Here is a 9,351-nt window from a genome sequence, read left to right on the forward strand (position 1 = left end):
GGGGGGGGGAAGTGTTATGAAACTGTTGTGCTAAAAATGGAAGGTTGAAAATATTTTAAATTACACAAAGAACACTATGTTTGTTTTTTTTCCTTTAAAAATAATCTCAGTGCTTTCTGGATAGATGCAGCACAACACATTTTCATGGCCTTAGAAGATAAAAAAAAAATCAAAACCAAAACACAACCAGGATTAAGTGATTTACTAACACAGCAAGGTGTAAGCTCTTGTCCAAGAAATTCTTAAGAAACCAAACCAGCCGACTGGAGCAACGAGAGTGCATTTCCCCCCATGTCCCAGCCCTATCAGTGGGGCAGCTTTGTGCAGGTCTGCACCCTGGGGCAGGGGGGGAGACTGCTAGGAACCACAGCATTCAACCTGACCAGTGCCAGGGGGTTCCATGCTGAAGGATTCACCAGTGTCCATTACAAAATTATGTCCTCGCATAAGACATCAATCAAATGTTTACCTCCAAATATAAATTTTTATAGCAACCTATGGTTGAAGGAATGCTCAGTTTCATTTGCCAATAAATTGGTTTTTCATAACTTGCATCAAGTTTAATTTTAAGTAAGCTTTTTATATTTAGATATTTTGTTGAATTTGTAAATACACTTAAAGTGTAGATGCTATATGCTTCTAGGTATTACAGACAAATAAAACAAGAAAGCTTATGTTGTACTGTGTAAGAAGTACTATAGCCAATGGTGTGCATGGTATTTTAAAGCATCTACTTAAATATCTTCTTTTATTTTGCCGTGAAAACAAAATAGTGAACTCTTCTGCTTATTTACTGCAAATTTCTAATTGAGCCATTCAGAGCTTTTGCCAGTGCATTACACTAGACCATAGTACACCTTGCAGCTTCCATGGATATATTGTAGGTAAAGCACAACTGAAGTAATCACTTTGAGCTTGCTGTAATAAGCTTCTTCTGCACCTCTGAGCTTTCCATTGATCACTTTTCTTAAATGGAACCGAAACAACAAATGAATTCTACAAACATCAATTAGAAAGCACAAAGAGAACATTTCTTAAGATTTGCCAATGGTTTTGGTAAAAGACAACTATGATTTTATTCTTATTTAATTGTAGATGCTGAATTATCTGTGCATGTGGGGGTAAACAGACAGGCTCACTTCTGTAATAGTGCAACAGATTTTGTATTAAAAAATAAATGTCGTTTTAAAATTTCACTGTTTGTTCTGTTTACACTAGCAGTAAAACCATATCTGATTCACCATGTAATTAAGAATTCAAAGTGGAAGAAAGCATGACACAAGTCTGGCAGAAATTGTTCCTATGATGCTATAGGACTTAATGTACTTCAGCCAAATTATTTACAGAAAGTTGCATATCTTTACATGCTACCATTTGAAAAACTGTTAATATGTCTGATCATTTCCTGTTGAGACCTCCTGCTATTTACATTTTATTTCCACGGATGCTTTATTTAGTCATATTTCTACAGAGAAAAAACATGAAACAGTTATATGTTCCATACCTTGAGAGTGAATAACAGAAAGTAAAAATGTTTGTTGGAAATTAAGAGCCTTCAGACATGATCCCAATTCTGGTGTTTGTGTCCTAAAGAAATTGTCTGACATAGCAAATTCTGGGCATTTGTTTTTAAACAGTACACTTAGTCATGAAATTTTAAATAACATCTTTTTCAGTACACAAAATCCATTGCAATGCTCTTTCCATATCTTGTCTATTCTGTGTATGAATGGCAACAGGCTGAGCAGGAGGGCAGCTGCTCTGCAGGGAAGACTACAGGAGAGCCATGGATTCCAACAGATAGAGATGCACCAGGAAGTTGATGTTGGCCCATGATGCTTGAAAGAGGGATTTTATCACTGAATCAGAAGCCATTCTGTCAGCTCTTCCATGTTCACTTGGAAGCCCCTGGCTATTCCAGCTTCTATCATCTGCATAGTCTCAGTTCTGGCACCTTCAGATATTGGGCTGCCTATTTTCCTGTACAGGTGTCTGTGGATTTTTCCAGCAGTGTCCATTGGCTGGGAGATATGAAAGACAGCTGTTTCTGTATTGATTAAAGAATAATTCCTGAAAAGAAGGGTTTGAGTTCCTTAGGCTTCTTTGGGACAAAAGATTTCATACAATAACCATTTTTGGAGACACACGTACATTATTTGTGCATGTTCCCCAAAGTGTACTAATACATAGAGTTGCTATATTTTCCTTCTAGCGATTTACCTTTGCTTTTGGTTTTATTCTCACTGAAGTGATTTGTATAAATCCAGAGGAAATTAAAGAGAATACCCCAATGGTATTTTTCTTGTAATCTTCTATTCTTACATTGTCCCTAGGAAATTATTTTTTCCTTGTGGCTCTATGTAGTGGAAACCAAGCAGCAAAAAATTTGGGAAGCAGATTCTCTTCAAATGCTGTCTGGCCCATTTTAAGACAGAACATATAGAAATAATGTGAAAAGAAATACTGTGGACAATATGGAAGTGCTTTCTTCTCTGAAAAGAGAATTAGGGAGCCAACCAGGAAGAGGATAAGACTTCAATAATTTCTGAATTGTAATTGTACCTTGTTTTGTGTTTCATTGCCTCTCTCAGTCTTCTCCCTCCTACTACCTTAGGAAAGAACATTTCAGAGATCTGGCTGAGGCAGCAACTGGTATCACGAGAAGATGGAAATAAGTGAATGTGCTCCTTGTAGAAATCTACCCCCAAATGATGCCACAGGGGTGCAAAAAACCCAACAGGCCATCTTTTTTTTCTAATCTCTGAAGGGATCTCTTGCTGCTATTTGTACATATGGAGTGGAAACTTTAGCTCAAAGTGTAAAGATAAATATATGTCAATGGGACTTTGACAGTAGATGAGATCCATTGTGACGGTAAGCAAAGAGGAAAATTGCAGTCCTTGTGTCCTTCCTTATGAGTTTTGGCACCAAAAATATACACGAAATTCCTTACTGTGTTCACATGCAGATGAGTTAATAAGAAATTCAGATAGTGTTTAATATCTGAAAGATGGATCCTTCATTTGGGGTTGGAGAAGTCTGCCCAACTGTGAATTTAGCAACACAGGCTTTGTCCCCCAGGGAAGCCCTGTGGGATGAAATTAAAGCCAGCTTGCAAGTACTGGGTTTGCATATGTTTCATGTTGGAGGGTGAGGCAGGGCAGGAGACAACACCTGTCACCAGGATCCAGCCAGCCTTTTGACCTGTTCTGCCTGATCCTGAGGTGCTCAGGTAAAATAAAGCAGTTTAGAAGACTGCATCATTTCCCTGTAAGCTGAAAAAACCCCGAACGTAGCATCATGTAAAAAATCTAAACCATTACTGCAAATTTGATTTCATATTGCCTGGCTTTCTATTACATTTTGGATACAGTCATAGAATCATAGAATGTTTTGGGTTTGAAGGGACATTAAAGATAATCATTCCAACCCCCCTGTATGGCCAGAGACACTTCCCACTAGACCAGGTTGCTCAAAGCCCCATCCAACCTGGCCTTGAGCACTTCCTGGGATGGGGCTTCCACAACTTCCTGGGCAACCTGTTCAACAAGTGATGAGAAGAAAAAATTCCTGGTCCCCAGCCTGCTGTGTTTTACAAACGCACTTGTCCAGGGTTTCAGACTTGAACCTTCAAACAGGGAAAGTTTAGACAATCTAATTCTGGCACCTAAGTTCTTAAAAATCCCTAGGTCCCATGCTGCATTTAGGAATGAACTATTACCTCTGATAATAAACTATACTTGACATATATCTTGCAGAGGGTGCTGCCCTAAGTCTTAATACAAAGGCCTCCAAAGAGGGATGCTTTGGTCTTGAAAGCCAGCAACTTATCTGACAGAGGATAGCAGCCCACTCCATACATGACTCTGTCTTGTGTTTGCAAAGATCTAGATGTCTTCAAGACTTCATAGGACTAAGTTAAGTCGTCTCAACAACTTAAGTTTTCTCAGTAGCAATATTCATAATATATTCCAAGTAGATGGTCTGCAATGCATGTGCTGTAGTGTGAGAGGCCTTAAAAGGCGTGCTGGCATGGAAAGTTAGCCTGTCCAGCACAGTAAGAAGAAGAAGCAAGTTTGCAGGCATCACCAAGTTGGAAAGGAGTGTTGATCTGCTTGAGGGTAGAAGAGCTTTACAGAGAGATCTGGACAGGCTGGATCAATGGGATGAGGCCAATTCTATGAGGTTCAAGAAGGCCAAGTGCTGAGTCCTGCACCTGAGTCGCAACAATGCCCGGCAATGCTACAGGCTCGGGGCAGAATGGCTGGGAAGGTGCCCAGAGGAAAAGGGAACTGGGGTTGTTTAATCTGGAAAAAAGGAAGCCATGGGGAGACTATCACTCTCTACAGCTACCTGAAAGGAGGCTGTAGCAAGGTGGGGGTTGTTCTCTTCTCCCAAGTAACAAGTGATAGGACAAGAGGAAATGGGCTCAAGTTGCACCAGGGGAGGTTTAGATTTAATATTTGGAAACATTTCTTCACTGAAAGGGTTGTCAGGCACTGGAACAGGCTGCCCAGAGAAGTGGAGTCACCATCCTTGGAGGTATTTAAAAGACCTGTTGAGGTGGGGAACATTGTTTAGTGGTGGACTTGAGAGTGTTAGTGGTTGGATTCAGTGGTCTTAAAGGTGGTCTTTCCAAAGCCAAGCAATTCTGATCCTAAGCAAAATTAAACTTGGGACAGAGAAATGGAAAAAGAAAGGTATGATATTTGAGGTTTGTAAAGATTCGAGAATCAGGCAGTAAGATAGCTGGCCTGAAGGGCCAGGAGAAAAGCAGCCAAAGGCTGCTTTACCTACTTGGGACAGGCAGCAGGAGCTCATGCTAGTCTAGAGCATCACAGCCTTCTGGTTCTAGGCCAGACTATCTGTTGTTGACAAGCAGCATATAATGAATATTATGTCATTCTCCTTCTAGACAATGTTACATTTTGGATTTTGTTTTGTTTTTTCTGTTTCTCCAGCTATTGTTTCCAGACACTTGATTTTCTAATCTTAGAAACTGCTTTCAGACTTAATTGAATATTGCCAATAAGTTTGTATGTTTGGGGTAGGGGGAACACTCAAGACAGACAGACAAACAAATGTGAATTAGTTGCTTTAATTTCCTTGCATTTTGAAGCAAGCTAAAACTATCCCCTGGGAAGCAGCTGCTTTCTACAAGTGCAGCTGAAAAGACCTTTTTCCCTTTGCTTGGGAATTTGACTAGTATTGTTCCAGTAATTTGAGAAAAGTGTGAATTTTCCAAACTGTTGAGATAAGGAAGACTCAAGGGGAGCCATTCAAACTGTTTAGTAAATGAAGAACCTATAGGGTAAGACTCCAAACCTGGAATACCAAAATCAATATTTTTGAAGAGCTCCTTCAGAAAAAAATGTTGAGAGAAGAAAAAAGAAATAGAAAAGAAAAAGGCAGCTAATTGAAACAGTTACTGGGAAGGAATGATGAATGGGATAAAAGCTGACATGGACTGGAAGAGTTTGATTTCCAGTAAAGAGAGGGAATATGTCCTTTGCTGGGCCATCTGATGGTCTCTAGGCACAAACCCCAGATAAGGAAGCACGAGAAAACTGGTTATACTGCCTATGAGTGAATACAATAGCTTTAATTTTGTAGTAGTCCACAAGCCACAGTTTTTAGGTGTAATTATATAACCTGAACAATTAGTGAGCTAATTAACCAGCAAGAGCTTTTATTTAGCTGAGATTATTTCTCCTTCCTGGCATTTTCCCAGCTGATCCTTGGGTTTACAACTTTTGCTTTTATAAGAAACCAGCCTCTGCTGTTCTATTAAAATTAGGCAATGACCTTAAACTCTATCAAAAGGGACGCTCGTATATGTTTTTCTAAAACAAACCGATGTTGATTTTTTTAATTTTTAATTTATTTTTTTAAATGTGAGAGGCAGCCCAGTCTTTAATCATTAGCGTTTAAAAATAATTGACCACTAGGGGGAAGTCACAGTTGTTGGTTAGCAGAAGCCTAGGGAAAAATGCTACCCAATGCAGTTCATATGCCATTTTAAGTTCACAACCCATGTGAATGCATATATATATATATATATATATGAAACGTTTAGTTTTAAATATTGATAAAATTACACATAACATAGTGGCTAATAAGATACATATTCATAATTATTTGCTTATTTTGCAAAAAGCAATCATGCTATTTGTGTAAGTGATAATATTAATTACCTTATTCTAATTTGCCCATCTATTAAAATTACCATCAATTTCAGGGACATTCTGGGCAGAATTGCTGTTTGAAAAGTAAATTAGTACAAACCGAAGTGCTTGGTTTGAAATTCAGCAGTGAGCCATGTCCCTTTCCCACATGGAAATGGTGCTTTTTGGAGGCAGAGTCAGAAACCAGCCAAATGTCCTGTCAGGTTGTCAGTTCCCAGATCAGTGTTGTACCTGTGGTTGGCAGCAGGGGGGTTGGACTAGATGATCTTCAGAGGTCCCTTCCAATCTCGAACACTCTGTGACTGAAAAATGGGGCTCGTTCTGTTGGTTTGCAGCCATTAGCTCAGCTTTTGCGATTTGCTTAAAGGCTCCAAGTAGGTTCAGAAAGGGTGATGTGGTGCCCAGGCCAGCAGTTCATCTTGCTGAGGTACCCTCTGTGATCTGGCTTTGAACTTGTCAGGATTGCCCTTAATCTCTGTGTCAAAGAGGAAAGGCTTAAGGCCTTGATGCATGGTGAGGGGAGTAGCTTGTCACACAGCAGATTGCACTGAGGCAGGGTGGGTGCCATGGTGATGGGAGCAAAGCTCAGGCTGTGCTGGCTCTGCCTGCCCTGGCTCTGACCTCTTCAGGTTGCTCCTTTTAAAGTGTGTCCAGGATGGTGACCACATTTTCAGTGTCACAGCACCAGAAGCCCTGTTGGTCTGAATGAGATGAAGAAACACTGAATTGATTCAGATTGTCAGTCAATATCATCTTCAGAGGGACTCTGCCTGCAGAACGTCTGAACATCAGGGCCCATTCATGTGGGGAGGACAAAGGTTCTGTGCTTCGAGACTGGCATCACATCATCCCTGCAGTAGCAGCAAGGGGTGGAGGGGGAAGACATCTGAAGGGGACTTGTAGCAGGGGATTTGTTGCATGGATTGAGGCCATGGAGTGAATTAAGAGAGCCTGAGGTGTGAAGAAAATAATAAAAGTTTTCAAAACACTACTACAGAAAATGCAGGAGCATCATGCCCCATCCCTGGAGGTTTTTAAGGCCAGGTTGGACAAGGTTTTGTGCAACCTGGTCTAGTGGTAGGGTTCCCTGCTCATGGCAGGGGGGTTGGAACTTGATGATCTCTAAGGTCCCTTCCAACCTTAATGATTCTATAATTCTATGACCATACAAAACACACAGGTACAAGATGTTTAGGTTTAAAGGTGGGAATGCAGCCACAGGTTAATGATTACCAACAAACAAAATTTGGCAAATTGTTTATTTTTGCTGTGGTGAGAGCAGAGATGCTGAAAGCTGGAACCCAGGACAGATGTTTCAGCTGGAGCAGATAGCCACTGCCCTGCCAAAGCCATTGGAGCTGTATTTACACCGGCTGAGACTTCTACTTGTGGCATATTGGGCAGGTCTTTGGGCAAAGGTTTGCATAATTAGTATTTCTTTAGTGAATAACTGTCAGACTGTCAGGGTTTCTCCAGTATTGGCAGCAGCCTCCAGCAGGGATGTCACGGCCCCTGCCACATGGCAGAGCTGTGATCTTTCTTTACTCAATCAGGTACTCCAGAATGCAACTGAAAAACATTCTAATACAAACATTAAAAAAACGAAAACACTACAGTTATGTAGCAAATTTTGGTGAGATTATTATTCATCTGTTGTTCCCTAAGTTTTGTAATTAAAAAAAATGTGAAAGGACCATTGCAGAGCCATAGTCTGCATTTTTAAGAGGCTCACTCTCAAAGTATACATTTTAATTCACACAGAAAAGCTTGGGGAGACTCGCTGCAACATCCTTCTTACTAGCAGATACAATTTTCTATTCTTAATGGCTGGCATTTTAAGTTCCACGTAAAAGATAACAGAAGAAACACGATGAATTTGCCTGTCACTCATGTCAAGCTTATTTGCAGGTTTGGTTCTGGGTTTGGTTGCCTGTCAGGCATTTATATTTTTTTTAATACATCTAGTAGGATAGGTTTCAAGAGTAATTTGCATCCATTCATCACTGGATGATGAGGTTTTCACTAAGATGTTCAGAGAAAAATTGCTGTATACCGTAAGACTACATCTGTCAAAAATCAGATACGACAATCAGAGCAGCCTAGTCCTGCATTTCATCGTTGTGTTTTGCTGTAACTTAGATTTTAATTTCAAATAAGCTTTTCACGTGAGACTGAAATTGATATAAAAATACACAGATACTGAATCTGAAAAGTTCATCTACTTCAGTTGACAAAATAAAAACTAATGTATGAAACATACAGATTGCTCTAGTTCAAGAAAAATGAAAAGATTGCAAATTCGGGGGTGGGGTTGGTTTCTATTGAAGGCAATATAAATTGAAAGCTAAAGGAGCAGAAATGATAGCCTTGCTAAAAATTTTGTCATTAATTTATGTCTCAGCCTCACATCAAGTGTTACGTTTCTTCTTCCCCGTGTGCAGCCTTGAGGACGTGGCTCCGCTCTGAGGTTCCCCAGCGCTGCAGGGCTCTCACAGCAGCACGGTCTCACCCAGCACTGACTCCCACCCCTGCTTCAAAGAGGGAGAGTTACAGGGCAGGGAGGTCACTAAAGGAACATTAGAGCTCAAAAGACATTTGGGTTTTTGCTCCTTTCAAAGTGCTAGGCAGCCTAACCAGGCATCCACTGAAAACGGTTCCAAGAAACAGGGCTGCTGTGGCCACTTCATTTAACTTGGTCTCAACAAATATTTCATTGAACATTTTGAGTAACTGGATATCTTTATAAAGAATTGACTCATTTGGAATTATTTCTACAAACAGGTGAAGGACTAGAGAATACACCAAGGGCCCATGCACCTACTTAAAGAATCCAAAATTCTTTTGGTGACACCAACCCTGGAGCCAGGTATTAACCTGTGAGATTTTCCAGTTACTTCCTTCACAACATCCTGCTCCAGGCAGTATGGAAGAAAAGAGAACTTGGGCACCTGAGTCCCTGACTATTCTCCCCAATGCCTTGAAGTCATTCTTGATTCCCCTTGGACTCCTTGGACTTCTTCACTACCCACCTGAAAGATCAGTAGTGGGTAGTAATCAGAGGGGCTTACCAGGTCAGAGACCTTTTTTGTAAAATCTCTTACCTGGGCCCCAGGGAGGCACCAAACCTCCCCATGGGCTGGGTCTGGTCAACAAATAGGGCCCTCCA

Source organism: Chaetura pelagica, unplaced genomic scaffold (genome assembly GCF_000747805.2).
Source record: "Chaetura pelagica isolate M959 unplaced genomic scaffold, ChaPel_1.0 scaffold108, whole genome shotgun sequence".
NCBI lineage: Eukaryota > Metazoa > Chordata > Aves > Apodiformes > Apodidae > Chaetura > Chaetura pelagica.